This window comes from Pantherophis guttatus, chromosome 1 (assembly GCF_059756535.1).
Source record: "Pantherophis guttatus breed Tessera chromosome 1, ASM5975653v1, whole genome shotgun sequence".
Classification (NCBI taxonomy): Eukaryota; Metazoa; Chordata; class Lepidosauria; order Squamata; family Colubridae; genus Pantherophis; species Pantherophis guttatus.
Genome location: NC_142063.1, coordinates 70,731,404 through 70,751,214, shown reverse-complemented (window position 1 = coordinate 70,751,214; position 19,811 = coordinate 70,731,404). Strand labels below are relative to the sequence as shown.

At 36.8% G+C, this 19,811-nt stretch overlaps 1 protein-coding gene across 9 annotated transcripts in view; it reads right to left on the bottom strand.

Moving 5' to 3' along the window:
* The window catches only part of NUMB (NUMB endocytic adaptor protein), a 66,149-nt gene extending 46,545 nt beyond the window's left edge, over positions 1–19,604 (bottom strand). For 4 of the 9 annotated variants that reach the window (XM_034417719.3, XM_034417722.3, XM_034417721.3 and 1 more), the window contains exon 1: positions 19,122–19,445. The gene's annotated coding sequence lies outside the window, so the exon portion shown is untranslated. Of the gene's footprint in view, positions 1–12,368; positions 12,495–19,121 lie in introns of those variants that run through there. The other 5 variants (XM_087882396.1, XM_087882387.1, XM_087882403.1 and 2 more) reach the window with 4 other exon arrangements.
* Positions 19,605–19,811: the final 207 nt, after the last annotated feature.

The window sequence follows — 19,811 nt, the reverse complement described above, 5'->3', positions numbered from 1 at the left end:
ACCATGGGGATGCTGCAATGGTTGTGTGAAAAACTGTCATAAATCACTTTTTAGTGCTGCTGTAACTTCAAACTGAACTGTGTTGTAAGTTGAGGACTACCTGTAACTGCCAGAGGCATATTTGCTTGCAACAGCCATTTAAAGAGATATTGTAAGTTGCGAATTGACTCATACCTCAACCTTTATCAGGAACCATATTTCAACAGCAGTAAACCAATGCCTTTTTCTCCTGCGATTTATGACATCAATACATTTTTGTCAGAATGCTTTAAAAATCTATGATCAGAGTAGCATTTTGTAGATCAGAATAATGAATAATTTCTACTGTTAGTTTTCAGTTCAAGAGCCGAGGTGGCGCAGTGGTTAGAGTGCAGTACTGCAGCTACTTCAGCCGATCAAATCTCACCAGGCTCAAGGTTGACTCAGCCTTCCATTCTTCCGAGGTGGGTAAATTGAGGACCCAGATTGTTGGGGGCAATATGCTATTTAGTATACTGTCTTTGGTGTAAGCCACCCAGAGTCCTCGGACAGTGGGCGGCATAGAAATATTAATAATAATAATAATAATAATAATAATAATAATAATAATAATAATAATAAATGAATGCAGATTTTTTTCAATTTATAATATGACTGGCAATTTATGCTGGTATTTAAGTATTATTCTAAACATTTTATTATGCTAATAAATGGGTGCAATCTTATTACAATGCTTACCCTAATACTAATAGTAGACTTATTATTTCTAAGTGTTTATTTTACAATCCAATGGGATATATAAGAATTATTTGAAGCATTAAAGCATCTCTAGAGCATTAAGGCCCCTCTAGTTCCAACTATCACTGGGCAGCAGTTTCACACAAATGATTTCATCACTTCCTATACCATCCTTCTAAATCAGGATTTCTCAACTTCAGCAACTGTTAGATGTTTGGACTTTTAATTCCCAGAATTCACTAGAAGCATGCTTACTGGGGAATTCTGGGAGTTGAAGTCTACACTTTTTAAAAATGTTGGGGTTGAAAAATGCTGTTCTCATCAAAGTAAGGAATGAAAAACTCTTCAAAATCTAATCTCTTTAAATAAAATGTGATTATATCACTATCTGAATGAGAAGGTGGAAAGAGATGTGTGGAAAATGTTTTTTTTTTCTTCAAAACAATGGTTTTACATACGTTGTATGTATTACCTATTACAAGTATGCTTTAGGAACTCATTAATACTTACATTTCAATGTGCTATATCATTTCTCTCTTCACCACCCAATCCCCTCAGGTTAAATGAACTTTGGAAACCAAGAATAAGTCAAACAAAAATTAACTATGTAAAAGATAAAAGGTCCAAAGGACAAAGTCCCAGATTTTCTATGAACTGCTATCAACAAAATTGTATAACTAATCTCCACCAGGAAAAAACGAACTTCTACTTTAGTTAAGATACCATAATACTGTAACAATTTAGAAATCCTTATTTTATTAATATTGTACAGACTAGCAAGGAAGAGGACCTGTTATTTTCCTTAGAAGCAAGCACCCTTGTAAATTTTGTTATTTTAGATTTACTTCTGGTGCAACATTGCTGCTTGTTAAAATTCCTTGTAAAAAGGCCAGCTTTCTGGCTTCCTGTTCCCTAACTCAAGGACAATTTTTTGGTTCATCCAAACAATATGCTGTGCATATTTTTCTTTCCCCACAACAGTGTAAACACATTTCCCCTACATAAATAAGAATTGAAAATTAATTCAAGATTTTTTGAAAACAAAATTTTCAAGAACCACCTTCCCATATGCCAGAAAAGTTTTCGATCAGTGTGTGCTACCTGTTCTAACACATGCCTGTGAAACATGGACACTAATATCACAATCACTACAAAAGCTAAGAGTGGCACAAAGAGCCATGAAAAGATACATGCTCGGCATTACAAGATAAGATAGAAAGACCTGGATTAGAGGACAAACAAAAGTATAAGATACCATCAAGAGAGTAATAGAATAGAAATGGAAATGGGCTGGTCACACAGCAAGAAGAACTGATGGCAGGTGGACCAAGGCAGATACAGAATGGATCCCACTTGACAAAAGCATCCATGAAAGAGATCTAAAACAAGATGGATTGACGACATCAGCAAGTATTGCTGACCCAATTGACAAAAGAAAGCTCAGGACCGTATTGGTTACAAACATGCGGAACAGGCCTTCATTCTGCAGTGGACAGAATATGGCTAAAATGATGATGAAATAAGAATTATATACCACTTGATGATGTCTGCAGAATTAGAAAAATTGTTGCAGTGGCATTAACTGACAGTACAAGGAATGATCCCAAAGGTGCTTTTCAAAAGGCAACTGGACTTTTTCTGGGATTTTTCCTTGAAAACGTTTCGCTTCTCATCCAAGAAGCAATGAAACAATTTCAAGGAAAAAACAAGAAAGTTCAATTGCCTTTTGAAAAGCACCTTTGGGACAACCATGACCTCAGAACCGTACTCTAAGCTGAAAGCTGTAGGGAAACTTTCCAAATTTCTTCAGAATTCCAATAAATTCTTCAATTAATTCAGGACCAACAAAGTACAGTAGAACCTCTGGTCACAACTATAATTTGTTCCATGACTTTGGTCAAACCTGATTTGGTCGTGACCCAAACCTAATTTTGGAAATTTTGCACTTACAAAAAAAAATGGCACAGAAGGGGAAATCGGCCGTGAAAAAAATATATATGAATTTTTTGGAGCGGAACCCGATTTGGTCGTGGTCAGAAGTGTTCGTGACCAGAGGTTCTACTGTACCAAGTTGATAGCCTGAAAGGGGAAGTGAAAAGAACCTGAGAAGAAAGTGGTGACAAACTGCTTGTGTGTTACTACCAAAGAAGTTACATAAAAAGTTGCCAGGCGGGGGAGCTGAACCTGAGAGAAACTGTAGCTCTTCCTTTAATTAGGCCAAAATGTAACACTATGAACACATTAAAATATATCAGTATGTAATAAGAATTAATCAGAATAAATATTCATGCATAAATGTTATTTTCTGTTTCAGGGCAAACTACACAATTGATAATGGACCTTCAACCAATATTTAACAATTTAATATATGGATATCATGATATTACTACATCCTATAAATCAGAGATGATTGACCTATGAGTCACCAGATGTCAAGTGATGGCAGCCTAGGGGAATGGGCACCTGAGAATTTCAATCCAGTAATATCTAAAAGTTCATCTCTTATGTGAACGAAAAAGAGAAAAGGACAGATTATTTTTTTAACAAAATTAATCATTAAGCCACCAGGAGACTATGAGTTCTGGTCTCTCCTTAGCCACGAAAGTCATCCAGGCAAACTTGGGCCAGCCCAACTCGCCTCACAGGATTGTTGTGGGGACAACAGGAGGAGGAAGTTGCGTTAGATATGTTCGACACCATCGGTTATTTGTAAAAATAATAAAGGCGGGATACAAATAAATAATGAAATACTTAACTGAACAGAAACATTTTTTTCTTTTTTTCTTTTTCTTTTTTTGGCTGTCTTGTAAATGCATTTCTTTTCTGAGTTCCTGAGAACAGCAACTTTGTGCTGCTCCTCCTTCAAAAGGCAGTTTAAAAGAGGGAAGGCAGTTTTTCTAGAGATACATCAGGAGGGCTCTGTTTCTCATCCATGCTTACAGCTACATTCTTTGGGACTGAGATGAAGCAAAGCATGGTGGCAGCCTGAGGCAAAGTATTATTCAAATACAGGCTTGTCTAGCATAGTTACTGACAGCAACCCCTCTTATCTTCTACAAATGTGGATGTAATAGGAATGGCACAAGAGGTTAGGGCCATAAATATGATTTGTATAGGAGATTATGTGCTACTCAGTTTCATTTGCAAAGATGAGTTATATTTTTGACTGAAGACATTGACAGTCATTATGGAAAGTGTCATAGAGAATGTAGATCTCATAATTTCTGGTACAATATTAAAAGGTATTCATTGGAGGAAGCATATCTTGGATTTTGATTAATCGATTTTGAAGTCCAGCAGTAAGTACTGAGTTACACTTTACTCTGTAAAGATAGAAAGTAATACTCTGTACTATTAAATGTGTTAGTGTGTTTGCCAGTGGTGGGTTGCCCTCGGTTCGGACCGGTTCACAAGAACCAGTAGTAAAACCGGCGGGAGGCCCCGCCCACCACCCCGGATGTTGTCATCAGCGATCTGCGCATGCGCAGAAGCTTCTGTACATGTGCAGAAGGCACACGCACAAGCTTTGCTCACACGCGCAATCCCGTTGCAAACCAGTAGTAAAGGTAAGTAGAACCCACCCCTGGTGCTTGCATGCGTTTTTGTATAAAATATGAATATGGAAATGAAACACTTCATGTGGAAGTTCTAAAGTAGTTACAACCTTTACCTTTAGTTGCTTGATATTCAGCCTTGTTATATTGTGCTTCAAATGCTCTCCCCTACCTTAGATATAACGTACAATAAATTTGTGTGGGAATGCTCCTTTGCATCAGGATATGCATTTTTGGTAGAAAGTTGTTATTCAGAGTAAATCAATTTTGGAATGCTTTTAAAGATCCATCTTTTTGGCTTTAAGAAACGGAAATAAATGTGTAAATCATTCTTGATATTTAAAACAGCAGAAAGTTTTGTATACATATCTAGTAAAAGATGTTGAATCTGTTTTGATGTAACAAAGAATCTCAAGCATTTGTGCAATGTGCTTTCTTGTTTTGTTTATCCTATATCACATCAGATTTCTGTGACAAATTTAATATTTCTCGCATCCTATAAAGGCTGCTTACAAACTAGAATGGAAGATATGTACTATAATTCACTTAAGAGGAAATTTTCCCATTTCAGTCACAAAAGTAAATTGTGGCACCCATGAAATTAAATGTTGGGGACAGCAATGAATATAATGTGAGAAAAAATACTGTATAACCTCCAAGGTGGTTTATTTTGTTCATTTTTTGCATTTCAATTTACCAAATACTGAGAGTTATCTGGATGGTATTTCGATAAATTAAAACCACACCAAACATCCAGTAATGAAGTAATTGAATTGAATTAGTGATTGACATTCAATCTTTATCAGTGATAAAAAAGTACTGTGACTTGTAATTCCCACCAATTCTAGTTAGCAAGACAAGTAATCAGAAATAATTATTAATAAATCTATTTGGAGAAATCAAGTTGGAGAAAGTTGACTAGCTTAATAATCATACATCTGTTGATTAGAAATAGATGCTATAATTTATATTAACATTAAAATAGACAGCTAGTTTGTCTTTGTAAAAAATGCACATATTTAGGGTTTGTTGAAAGGCTGAAAATCAATTCAGAAATTATTTGTTTAGTTTAAGCTTGGAAAAAATGCAGTGCTGGAAAGCTATGGAAATTTGCATGAGGATGTCTATAAAACTATTGCTTAATAGCAATAGCCCTTAGACTTACAGTATATACTGCTCCACAGTGCTTTATAGCCCTCTCTAAGTGGTTTACAGTCAGCATATTGCCCCAACAGTCTGGGTCCTCATTTTACTCCATCCTGGAAGGATGGAAGGCTGAGTCAACCTTGAAACAGTCAAATTTGTTTCTTGGGGACAACCTTTATACATACATACATACATACATACATACATACATACATACATACCAGTGGTGGGTTGCTCCCAGTTCGGTCCAGTTCTTGCAAACTGGTAATAATGGTGGCGGGAGGCTCTGCCCACCTGCCTAGACATCATCATGAATGATCTGCGCAGAAGCACAAGCGTGCGCAAAGTGTGCATGTACTCCCATTGCAAACCGGTAGCGGAAGTAAGTAGAACCCACCCCATATACATACATACATACATACATACATACATACATACATACATACATAGCTATAACTGCTGGCTTAGAAAAAAAGAAGCACAATTCCTGCCAGTAGTGTCATATTGCTACAAGTTATTTTATTATTATGTAGTCTACAAATTCTAGCATTTAACACTAAAACTGACAAAAGATACATGTAGGGCCAATTGAGAGATAGTTGCTTTACTAGATTCAGCAAACCATTTTTAAAGATTAGGAATGTGAATATACAAAATGTTTCAGGGCCAAGTACCTCCTCCTGTCCAGGTTGCCAATCAGCCATTTATTTCCCAAACTATAACTTCTCTTTTTCTTTCTCCTCCATTTTCCTCTTTTTTCAGTAGATGACATCTGTGGCAACTTGACATACTTGTTAGATTGTAGTTCTATGGAACTGTATAGAATAAATTTTACCAACTCTTTAAAAAAAATTACTTTGCAAACAAAAAAAATTATAAGAAATGTTCATTCTTATTGCAAAATATCAGTGTCAAAAAAGTTGGATTTGACAAATGACAGAATACAAATCAAATTTCTCCTAGTATGTGCATCTCACCCAAAAGTGTCCAATATTTCTAATATATTCTAATCCTATTTTCAATACTAAAGTTTTATGATGCTAAATCCTATGTCTGTTATTATAGCTTGCATTAAATATTATTTGTACAGACATAAGAAAGCATGTAGGACATTTACATTGCAGCAAGCAGATGGAAATGGCCTAATTAAGAAATAGTGTAGCAAGCTGTTCTCCCATTTATGGTTATAAATTAACATGGTTTATAATATAAAGAAGTATATAAAGAAGTATATATTTATCACTGGAGTTAAATAGTTTCGGACAGTTAACAATAAAAACATAACCTATCCATTCTAATAATAATATAATGGGATTTATTTATATTATGAGTAAAAAACTAACTGCAGAGCAGAAATAAAGGGATATCAGTTAATTAAAATAAACAAAATTACAAAGTGGACATATTTTAAAGCTAGGCAATTCTAATTTTAAAATATACTACTATAGCAAAAAGAGGTTTGCAATTAAAAAAGAAGACAAACTAGACCATATTAAATGTTTACACAATATTTAATGAATTAAATCAAATAAAATTAAACAAATATACAATATAAAAGCCAGAGAACATAAATTGACAGAGCAAAAGAGGAAGTAGGTAACTCTCTCAATAAGCTACTGCAGTAATGTAGAGGTGACACAACCAACGTATGAATGAGAATGAATGAATATATACATAGTATGTATTAATGTGGGGGGGGTGTCAAGAATTGACAAATATGTGAATGTTACGTGAATGAAAATGACAAACCCTAACATTAGTTTCAGGCTTGTTATACTGTCTCTCTATGCATGCAAATTCCTGGCAACTAGCATGTGGGCAATCTCATAACCCTTGAGACAGACAGAAAAATCAGAAAGTGGAGTAAAGATGATTAGAACAAAACACTATAATTTGTTTTTTCCCATGTTGCATTTAAGACAATGGGTAAATAATTCATGATGAAATTTCTTGTAAAAAACACTGTGAAATTCTATGTCTTAAACTTGGGAAAAGATCAATACACTGGGTTATCATGGGGATTGGTTCAGAAAATTGACAGTTGTGATCTAGTCAATCAAGGGAATGCCAAAAAAAAAAAAACTCTGCCTTTTTGCTCTGAGCAGCTCTTCTTAAAATGAGTCTCTCTTGGGTTCAGACTGAGTCAAAACTGGACACAGCCAGAAAGGCGTGGCTGCAAAGTTTAAAAGGACTCAGTCTCTGGGCAGAAAGGCAGAGTTAACCCGTTCTCTGGATTCTTTGCTCAGCACATTGGAGAAAAAGCAGGACTGAACCCTGGGGAATATCTACAGTAAGGGAGAACCTACATGAAGCAGAATAGTTAATGGAAACAAAAAACCCTAAAAAGACAAAATTACTCAAAGAAGGAAAAAGCTGTACTAGTGACACTCAGAGACTACAGCTAAGACAAAAGTATCTGAAGGTTTACAAGTGTCAATGTGGGTGTTAAGAGCGCCAGCACTAATAAAAGGTGCTATGCTTTGGCTATTAGAATATTATTTAATATTTAAGGCAGAGCTGTCTCAGTGGAATGACCAGATGAAAATCCTAATTGACGGTGATCACAGACGTCATGACCAGCAATATAGATCATTAGTTGAGAGAGAACAACTCTCTAGAAAAAAAGGAATGACGGACATAAATGGCTAGAACAGTTGAAAGGCTCAAGGGATTTTTTTTCCTTAAAGAAAATCATAAAAGCAAACATTAAAAAGTAGAAGATGTTTCATGCTTAATGTACTGTAGATGTTTAATATTAATATTAACTTAATATTTTTTATAATGGAAGCAGCCAACAGCACTAGGATCGCAGGGGGATATAAATATGTTTAAGTAAATAAAAGGATCAGAAAATCTGGCAATAGTAACAAACAGTTCACAAGGCTACTTAAAATAAAAAAGAATATAGAAAAGGAAAAATAAACACAGAATGGAGGAAAAGAAATCTAATAGATAGTACAGAGCTAAGATTTAATAGCATAGCTTTATTGCCAATTTCTTTTTTGTGCATTCAAATACTCAATTCTTCTGAAGTTTTGTTTAGTTTATAAAGAGAACTTAAATATATGTTTTTACTGAGTTTTGCACTAGGATCAACTTTTTCTTCATAAATAGGAAAGTCATTATAAGTTTCTAATTTTGAGAGTTTAAAGGTAATGTGCTTTATAAGTTGACCTTTTAAAAAGAATTTTCTATTATATATTTCCCAATAAGACATTCTGTTTTTAATAGAATTATAATCATTAACAGCTAATGGAACTTTCTTTTAAAAAATTGAATATAAATAGTCCTCGACTTACAACAGTTCATTTAGTGACTGTTCAAAGTTACAACAGCAAAATGGAAAAAATGACTTAGGGCCATTTTTCACACCACCACTGCAACATGTGACCAAAATTCAGCTTGGCAATTGATTCAAATGTATGGTGGTTGCAGTGTCCCAGACTCATATGATCACCTTTTGTGACCTTCTGACAAGCAAAATAAGTGGGGAAGCCAGATTCACTTAACAACCATGTTACTAACTTAACAACTGAGTGATTCACTTAACAACTGTGGCAAGAAAGGTTGTAAAATGGAGTAAAATTCACTTAACAACTATCTCACTTAGCAAGAGAAATTTGGGACTGAATTGTAGGTCAACGACTACCTGTAGTTCTAGTAAGCATTCATGTATAAACCTTGGATATTACTTAACGAGAATGTTAAATCTATTACAATAGTTCTTACAGAATACTAGTTTTGAACTATTTTTATGGCAAATAAGTTATGTCTTGTTAAGATGCAGAGGTATTCCAAATATATGTTAATACATAACATGTACCTCCTACTTAGTGAGATACAGACAAGAATATATTGGCTTGCAAGGGAATCTCTAGATTAGAGATCCTAGCTTAAAAAAGAATAGTGTAAATGAGCTTGGGATAAAATTGGTAGGTTTTGATTGCACTTCTGTCTACTGGCCAAAATGTTTCAAACTGATTGTCACTGTTTTAATCTTTGGCAGATAAGGCTGTATATGGCTACAAGAAGTCTTCTCTAATTAATTAAAAGGTTATTACAAGAAAGTCTCACTTGATCAAAGCCATGATAGATGATAGAGATCACCATTTTGGGCTTTCATAATGATGACAGTGACATATGGAGCAATTGGAATGAGAGAAGTAAATGGTAAACAGGATGATTTATGAATTAAATTAATAAAGAAAAATAGAGATGTTTCTCTGAAACCAATGGCCTGAATTTAATAAATGCAGGCAGGGAAGTGAAAGTGGAAGTTCAATTATGAAGTGAAAAGCTAGAATGTATATCAAAATATAACTGATATCATTAGATTGTTGTGAGCAAATACAGTATAAGAGCAGAAATTCATCAGTTGGTAATAGTTACATGTTATATGCTACAGTAAATGGTAAGTGAAAGAACCAGATATGAGTATTAAGAAAAAAATGGTCCACACTCTGAATGATTGTGATCTGGAGAAAATAATCTGCTAAATAACATAAAAGAGAACAACAACAACAACAACACACACACACACATTTTCATAGAGCAAGCCATAGAAATGTGTGGGGTTAACACTAATAGGAATTTATTTATCATTTATATAGCTATTCACATCACTAATGAAACTGTAGGTGGCTAACAAAAGTTCAAAATATAAATTATATATATTTCCATTCAATATGGACTCAATTATTCTCCCAATTCTATATCCAGGTAAGCCAGCAAGTCTTCAAGGCTTTCAAAATGATAAGCAAAGCTGAGGCCAATCTACCCTCAAGCTTTATGGTATTTCAGAGCTATGGAAAAGGCAGAGTTTTTTTTTTTATGGGTCCACATAATGACAATCCCTAGTTGTCAGGCCTTGGAGCATCAATAGTGGCACAGAAAATCCAATTTGATAGAATGAAAGCTGGTGTGGAAATGGGTGAAAAGGTTAAACAAGAAGTACTAATGTAATAATGCAGATAGAAAGGTAATATGTAACATACATGTGGAGTTTGGTATAGTGGTTAAGGCACCAATACAGAAACGAGAAGACTATGAGTTCTAGTCCCATCTTAGGCACAAAGCCAGCTGGATGGCCTTTGGCCATCATTTTTTCTCAGCCCTAGGTAGAAGCTAATGGTATACTATTACCAAAAATGTTGCCAAGAAAACTGCAGGGACTTGTCCTGACAGTCTTCAGGAGTCAAGACTGACTTGAAGTCACAAAGCTATAACTGTAATATATGGGACGATGTTGCAAGAAATTAATGTTTGTGAAACAAAATGCAAATTAATATAAATAATAGCAAACTTTTGCCACTTTCCAATATGGAACTGTGAAATAAGGAAAAACATAAAAGTTGGATGAACTAGGAAAGGGGTATTTAAGAAGTGTGCAGCAAAGCATGAACATGTAGGTAAAAATGAATGGGTAATGAATGAATATGGATTGAATAAAAAAAGTGTGTGTGCAGTACAAAAGAAGAATACTAATGTGGTTTGTCACAGAAGGAATAAGAGCTTGTTTTATATCTTAATTTCTTTGGCTTACTGTTTCTTACTCCTTTTCTGTACTTCAGATAATGCCTTTTATCCTGAAAGGAATAGCATGATGGATTTATAAGCATGTGTGTGTATATGTGTTACTTCTTAAGACACAACAGAATTTATTAAAATACTAAAATTTTCAGTGCCAACGTTTTTCCTAAAATTTTAACAATGCATTGGAAGTGCATGCTATTCAGTTGCCAAGTTCTTACAATAATTTCCAAGTAGAGATTTCAATAAATGTAATAAATACAATATATTAATTCAATGTAATGGATTCCTCATAAATATTTCAGTTCAGCTATTTTTGATTCCCAGAAATTTTTGAATATTTATACACAAAACTAAATAAAACATGAACTATATGTTAATGCATCCCATATCAAAAAGCAAGTCAGAAAAAAATACTATTGCTCCTTCTGTTCCATCAAGCATTTTATTCTTTCAGAGACGAAACAAAAAAATTGCTAGACAGATTAAAAATCAAAGTTCTCCACACATGGGAAATTATTTTATTGTCTTTCATTAAGCAACTCCTTAATGCTACATCAGTTAAGGTTGTATTCCTACACATGCATTTTTGGTAGTTAAGCCTTATTAAACTCAGTGGAATTTACATTTGAACAAATATGCACAGGATCATTTTATAAGCCTATCTGTTCTTCAAAAGGCATATATATCAATTGTCACTATGAAGCATATAGTAACATATTGCCAGGCAAAAGTCCTATCAAAAATACAAAATAGTAAACATGCAATTGTTCCATTAGGAAAAGTTTTCCACACAGAATTTTACAAAGCTAAAGGCTCAGGGCAACAAATTAAGGCTAAACTATTTGAAGATAAAGGACAGAATTAATTGTTTCTGGGAATGTGGCAGTTTGCAATGACAGAATTACCAGACAGACAGTACTAGTCCAAAGCATACCAAACATATTTGCAGAAAGAAAACGACCAAATGATTTTTCACAGAACTTTGTTTAACTCTTTCCAAGAAAACAAGAACCCATAGTTAATTAGTAAATTCTTGGCTGGCAAAATTTAGGTTCAGCATATTTGCTAAAGTCATAAGAACCATTTATTTAGAAGTATAAAGAATTATTTATTCATCATTATTTATTTATCCACAACTATGCACAGAAAAAGTTTGATCCATCCAAACAATAAAAATAATGTCCCAACAGGAACATCAACCTGTCTAGGATTTCTTTTTGCCATAAAGTACAAATTTCATTCATGTGTAGTCTTAACTAAATGGGAATTAAAAGCATATTACTAAAATCTTAGATCACTTTCTTCTTGCTGAATAGGACCCACAGAGACTCCTCTTTCACTTAGCAAGATCCTCTCTTCCAAAATCCAAGTTACCACTCACCCCTGTTCCTAGCTTTGACTGAGTCCCTGCAGACTCACCATAATTCCTAAGGAAAGTGAGAACCTCTTCTCTCCAGTCAGCAGCTAATAAAAAGTACCGTAAGATCTTCCCTCATATTCAAGGATTTAAAAATACTTCCACCAACTGCTTTAGAAACATACTGTGTATGGTACTATTTTTTCACTGCGAGGGGGAAAGGCATTACAGAGGAGGAATCAGCAGAAACATGTATGCTTGTGTGTAGGGTGACACCAAATGGGAAATATATACACATACATGAAAAAGAGAAAAGTTTTTTATGAGATGCATGTTTGCTATCGTGCCCTGTTGAGTCTAGGTTCTGGCCATGCTTGCTATATGATATTTCCCATCCCATCTGGATATGTATTTTGCTTAGAGTCAATTCAGTCCTTGAATTGAAATAGGATTTATGTTCCTAGAACAGCAGAACTTCTCCTATTTTAGGCATATTTTCTGGCTTTGTTATTCAGTCTAGATTCAGCAAGGACTTTGCAGATCCTCAAACTTTAAAGTGTCATGGGAGTGACCCTAAAATGATTTTTAATGTTTACTGGCTTGCACAAAATTTTTGAAGTGTCTTCCATTCCCATTCCAAGAAATATCTTTTGTGTGTTTAGCCAGCAGGACATGTATGCAAATAACATCTCCATTGATTTGCATAGAGGAGACAAAAAAACTGCCCTCCAAAAAATGATTAGGGAAAGTCCATATCCAAGGAACAATTTCCTTAAAATGGTGAACTCTTCCATAGCAGCCAAATGAAACCGCTCTCCACTTATTTTTAAAACGAACAAAAAAAGCAATAGCAATTGTGTAAATGATGTAATGTTGCCTCATGAATGCACTGATGCTCAAAAGTGCTACAGTATGTATGCCAGCATTTTCACACAGAGAATCTTTATTATTAAATGAGTTTGTTTTAAATATAATTTTATTAAAGAACTTTAACAAGGTAAAAATGCAAATGTTAGGAAATAAAGAATTAAAGATTCATGAATAAGAAAATAGAAATGGAAAAGAAAGAAATACAATCATAAAGAAGTAGCTTCAATCTTTTTGACAGCAATTATAAATGGGGTTTCTTTCTATTTTTAAGGTACATGACCACTAATATGCCTTTCTTTTTTACCCTCCACAAGAAATGAATCACAAGATTAATGCCTGCATAATATACTAAGATCTATCCATAGGTCAACTATACTACTTAAAAAGTTCAGGTTTTGTTGGACTTCTGTGAAATCCACACCATTTTGTCTGCCTTATATTACAGCAACACATTGACACATGCCTGGATATTAGTGCCATATCTCTGAGACTATTATTCACACAATTTACACCAGGAGTGTCCAACTCTGGTAACTAACTTCAACCATGGACTTCAACTCCCAGAATTCCCCATTGCAGGACTGGGGAATTGTGGGAATTCTCAAAATTGCTAAGGTTGGATAGTCCTGATTTCTTCCTTGCTTTTTGACAAAAGCTCACAAAGTAATATTATTTCAGTGAGTTTCACAAATGCTAAATTGACACCTTAAACAGGAAGCTTACAGGCCAAAGATTAGTTATCACTAAAACTTTTTCTGGTTTAATACTACTGACATGTTATTTAAGTAGCCACACCACACACTTAATTCAAAACTATAAACCAGGGCTTCCCTAATTTTTTTCCTTTATTACTCAAAATTGCTTTTTACCCAATGTAGGTAAAACAGTTTAAGTCAATTTAGATGTCCCTATTGTGATTGAGTAATAGGTTCAACTGTCATGCTCAGAGAAAAACCTCTTTTACCAATTTGGGGTAATTTACCCAGGTTTAGGAAGCACTGCTGTAAACTGTTACTGAGCTATTGTAGCCACCTGATTCCACAATTACATCAACATTATAATAACCTCTGACACTTACTCATCTTGCAATAGTTTGGCCTCTCTCATGCTTTATGTCATCTCTTCTCAGTTGGGGGGAATGAAACAAGACAGAATAGTTTAGCACTGAAACTGTTTCAACATATTAGTGTCAACAAAGGCAACAGTCTCTCTCTCTCTAATGGTGTCTTGATATCAATACATGTACCACTATTTCTGAACTTGGATTCTTGTTTAACAAAGTATATTAGAGTTTGAGGTTGCCGAGATTATATTATATTGTATTATAACGACAACTTATCTTTTCCTATTGCCTCAAGGCAGCTGACATAGCCTCCCTTTATTCCATAATCTCTCTCTAAAATAAGTTGTAAGAATGACTTGTCTAAGTCACCCATTCAAATCATGGTGAAATGGAGATTCAAACTGAGCTACTTCAGTTCCAGTGTAACATATCTACCACTATACCACTTCTTCACTATTGTATTTGGTTTACTATTTTGGGGGATATGGGTTTTTTCCTTACATAATACATTGTTGAAATGTTCTACATTAAATATCATTAGAACAAGCATCAAATCATAACAGGGTCCATAAAGATGTATGCCTCAGATCCATACTTCTACACCATGACAGAACTGAAAAGAACTAGATCTTTTAGCTTAGTCTATAAAAATACAAATGATTTACAATTTGATAGTGATGGGTATTTAAAGTTGTTCCCTCAGATCCATGTTTTTGTGCTATCACATTTTTCAAACAGACCAGATTCAACAAATTTAACAAATTTAACAAATATTTATAGCTTGCATAAGACAACTATATCTGTTCTGCTAATTGAGTCACTTACTGCACCCTCTTCTTTTACCTTTATCCTACTTGTCCATCAGTTTGCTTTAAATCTCTCTCTTCTAGCCCTTATGGTTTGCTGCTCCCAAAACATGCTTCTTTGCTGCATGGAGACTACTGTTCTATGTCTATAGACAATCTGAAAAGCCCTTCAATAAAAACTGCTAAAGAAAAGGATTTACTGGACATCCAAAGAGTCTTTCTAAAAGGACCCAGGAAGATGCACTATATTACTTTAAATCTGCTGGCCAGTTAACACTGAAGATGCTGAAGTGACAAATAGCTTCTCTCTTTTAGGATCAGCCATTAACCGTAAAGAAACAACTACACAAGAAATACACTACAGATGAGTAGAGCAGCCATGAAAGTATTGGAATACACATTCAGATGCTGTGAAGTGTCTATACCAGGGGTGTCAATCTCAAGGCCCAGGGGCCGGATGTGGCCCGTGGAATGGTTAGATTTGGCCCATGGGGCCATCCTGGAAATAGCAAAGGACCGGCCTCTGCAGTGCCTCTGCAGTGACTCCGTTTTCATTGGCAGAACACTTGGGCCACCACAGGCGCCCCTGACATGAGTGATGTCAAGCTGGCCACGCCACCCTTGCCACACCCACCCTGGCCCCCCAAGGTCAAATACAACCTGATGTGGTCCTCAATGAAATTGAGTTTGACACCCCTGGTCTATACCTAAGAAGTTCAGAATAGTGCAAGCAATGATATTCCCTGTATCTCTTTGTGGAAGTAAATGTTGGAACTTTGAAGAAACCGGATAGGAAGAGTATTGGCACTTTTGAGCAATGGTGTTTGAAAAGGCTCTTGAGAAGATAACAAATGAATCATGGAATAAATCCAGAGTTCTTACTTGAGGTAGAAACGAACAGGCTCAAATTATAATAATTTGGTCATATTATGTGAGGATTTAGCTCTCCTGAGAAATACATAATGCTGGCAGAAGTGGAAGGGAAGAGAAGATAACCAACAAGGTGATGGACTCAGTTTCAGTGGCAATGGATGCATAGTTGGAAGACCTCAAGGACCATGGTTAGGGACAGATCATCATGGACAAAATCTAAGCAATCTTTAAGAGTCCACTTGATGGCACAATATCTACCTCCCTACCACTGCATGTAGTATGCAAGGTTAAAAACGTACTCATTCTCCCAACTGCTCTTTACACTATGGTATTTCTCTCAGCCAAAATAAGATAACAAAAATCTTGCATTTGCATTTCAGATTACCGTTTTCCTTGGCCATACAAGGCCAAATCATTGGAAGTGAGAAAAAAAGATGTTAGCAATATGGCTTTTTATACTATACTTTTACAATACCAAGCAATTAAGAAAAGAATTTAAAGGGAAAGGGAAACAAAGCTGAGTGAGGAATGTATAGCTCTTCTTACCACTGTTCTTTTCCTTATTTCCAGTACTTTTGACTCCATTTCTAACGTACACACTGGGGATTGCATCCAGAGGTACTGAGGATGAAAAATAACCGTGTTCATTATAGTCCCTTATCCAGTGTTTTCCTTTATACTAGGCAAGAAAAATTTTGAAGCAGAGGCAAGCAAAGATAGCAATGAAGGCAAACACAGCCCCTCTACATTGGATGCAGGACTCACTTTTTATTTATCTAAATCCAATATTTTTATGAATAAACATTTGGATTGCTCAGAAATACTTTTACTAGTCCAGAATTGGCAATTGCCTATTCGAAACTAATCTAGAGCCAAGAACATTTTCCAAGTGGCTCTGGATTTAATTAAAATATTTTCAGTACTTCCAATCTTAGAGCTCCTAAGTACAAAGTTGAGCAATTCCATGTAAAACTTTAGACACAACACTTTTGACAGATCGATATATGTACCAGCAATTTAACAAAATGTTTAGTTTCTTCAACCATGTTTCTTTAGTTCAAATGAAACACAGGACTATGAAATAACAGCTCTCAAGTCTTAGATGTATTAAATGGTGTACCATAATTCATCTATCTAGGCTAATCACTTGTCTGATAATCTGTGATGGCTAAGAACCACGAGCTAGAAGAAAAAATGCTGCTTTAGATTTCAAACTTAATTTAAAATCTTATTTAATGGTGTGTTTGGCTTTTGGCACTAATGTTCCAGACAACAATGTTTGAACATAACATAGAACATAGATCATCTAAGGTTGAGTTAATTCAGTAAATAAACATGTAGGAAGGTGCAAGGCATCACAGTAGATTTATTTTCCTTATCATCATGTACTTTTCACCAAGTACTCTATACAAGAGTATAATAAATAAGATTGAAAACAGCTCTTTCAGTGTAAAAAGATTCGTTATCCTACATTAAAACTCTACAACTCTACTGTAGACATTTTTTTTTGCATACTGTATCTTAGAACAATGGTTTAACTCTTCCTCCACATGTATACAGAAAGCTTAATAAGAAACAAACATTACAAACTGAAAGAATGAACAATTTTATGTTTATAATGTGTTGATCATGATGTCATTCAGTGCTTCCTTAAGGTCTGGCCAAGTGAAAGAATAAGAGTTCAACAATCCAGTGGAAAAATGATAAACATCATTGCTGTTTTTCTATGTCAGGCATAAAATAGCAGATATCATGATAGGTTTTGTAAGCTTTTGAGAAGAATTAAGAGAAGGCGAAAGGATGCTTCTTCATTATCTTTTGTGGCAGATATAACTACAAACAAATGCCACTGTTGTACAACTGTATAAACACTGCTTCCTCTCCTGTGCTCAACACTACATATACACAGTGTGGGAACTTCGAAATGTTTAAGATATTTTCCAACACACTGAAACAAGGCAGCAAATCACTGCAAATGCATTACACTGAAAAACTGAATGGAGAAGCAAGGAAGAGAGGGGCTCAGAAAGCATGACAATCCACACACAAAACAGAACATATTCTACCTTTTTACAGATTTATAAAACATTAATGTACAGGTTACATAAATCTTTTGGATTAAGGAGGTCTGGATGAAAACTGCTGTAAGAGAAGGAAACAATGGATTTTCACAAAGTGAGCACTCTCCAAAATATTAAAATGTACATTCATTTAATCCCTTTGGAGAAGAAAAAAATGAACTTTCACTTTTTCTATTCTTGTAGCTAACCAAAGTGGCTACACTATTTATTGCCACTATGTGAGAAAAAGGGGCAACATCACACATAAAATCCAGTACCTATTAATGAGCTTGCATTATTTTTGTAGGCGTTTTTTTTTCAATCCTTTATCTAGAAAATGTGCATTTTTTTCCCTTAAAGAGTGATCCCATGGTTGAAATCAACACCTGTTTCACAGATGTTTCGAACTTTAACCTCACTGACTTGACCCCACAACACACCAAATCTGTTTCTTAGGAAACCCAGGAGGAGTAAGAAGGAGAAATTAGGGGCAATTAGCTTATCAGCGCTTTCCTGCCTAGACTCCAGTCCCAGCGCCTCCTTTGGCCCGCCAAGTGAGGGTTCAGCAAAAGGCTCCCCACAAACAAGAAATACAGCGCAGCCCGGAGAGGAAGCCAACCGGCAGCATTCCTCCCGAAACCCAACCAGCCCAAGCCGAGGCCTAAGCCGAGAAGGCAGAGCAGCCACGGACGCTCCCGCAACCCCCCCCCCCGAGGGGTGACAACTTCTGGCCCTGAGGTCGGCCTCGCCGCCCGGCTCCGAGGGATGCTGTGGCGCTCTCCCCTCGGCCTCTCCGGCTTCCCGCGCCCCTTCCCTTCCCTTCCCCAGGACGCCTCGCCGCCCGCTTCCTTGGACTGCTCTGCCGCCGCCTCGCCCAGGAGCCCGCCCGCCGCTTAACCCCTTTGGCTTCCTCCGGCGGAGGAGAAAAGCCTCTGCCTCGCCAGCACCCGGCACCCCCCCCCCTCCAACCACCAACCCACCCCGGTCCCTCCGGCGCTCCAGCCTGGCTCAAGGGGGCCTTGCTCCCCCCCCGCTCGCTTCCCCCCCCCCGCCCAGAGACATTCCTGGCTCGCCCCTTCCTCCTTTCCTGCCCGCCCGCCCGGCTCTCGCTCTCCCCGCCGCTCCTTCCCTCCGGAGACTCACCACGGCGCTTCGGGGGCAAAAAGCCCAAACCCGAGCTCCACACCCCGCACCTTTCCGGCCTGTCGGCGCAGGTCTCCCGCTCTCTCCGCCGAGGGGACGAACCTCGCGCCGGGTCTTCTGAAGCCCCTTCCCTCCGCCGAGCCCCACCCAGCCAGTTTCCCGGGCCGGCTGCTGAGTCTCACCTGCTACCACCGCCGCCGCCGCCGCCGCCGCCTCCTCCTCCCTTCAGCTTCTGCTAAGCCGCCAAGCCGCGCTGTCTCCCTCTCCCTAACAACAGCTCCCACCTCCTCAACTACTCTCTTCTTCCACCCCCCAACACACACAGTTCGAGCTTCCCGACGCATTCGCTGACTCCGGCAAGAACTGCTCGAAATAATTGGCGAACATTTACGCCTGTCAAAACCTCGCTCCACCTTTTCGTTTCCTAAAGCATTTGGGTTTCCACTATGGTTTTGCTGCCCCCACTTCTTCGCCTACACCTTTGTTTTATTGGTTCAGACTATTGGAAGTGGCGGCTACAATAGGTCAGAGAAGGTGCCATCATGGGTGATATCTCCGCCTCCCAATTCCGGAACCACTATAAGTGCCTCGCTCTGGTTGTTTGGTTGCACAGTACGGAGGGATGTGGTCGGCAGAGTGGCGTTCTAATACCTGTTCTTGGTCTTCCTCTCCGCTTACCCAGGAAGGCAA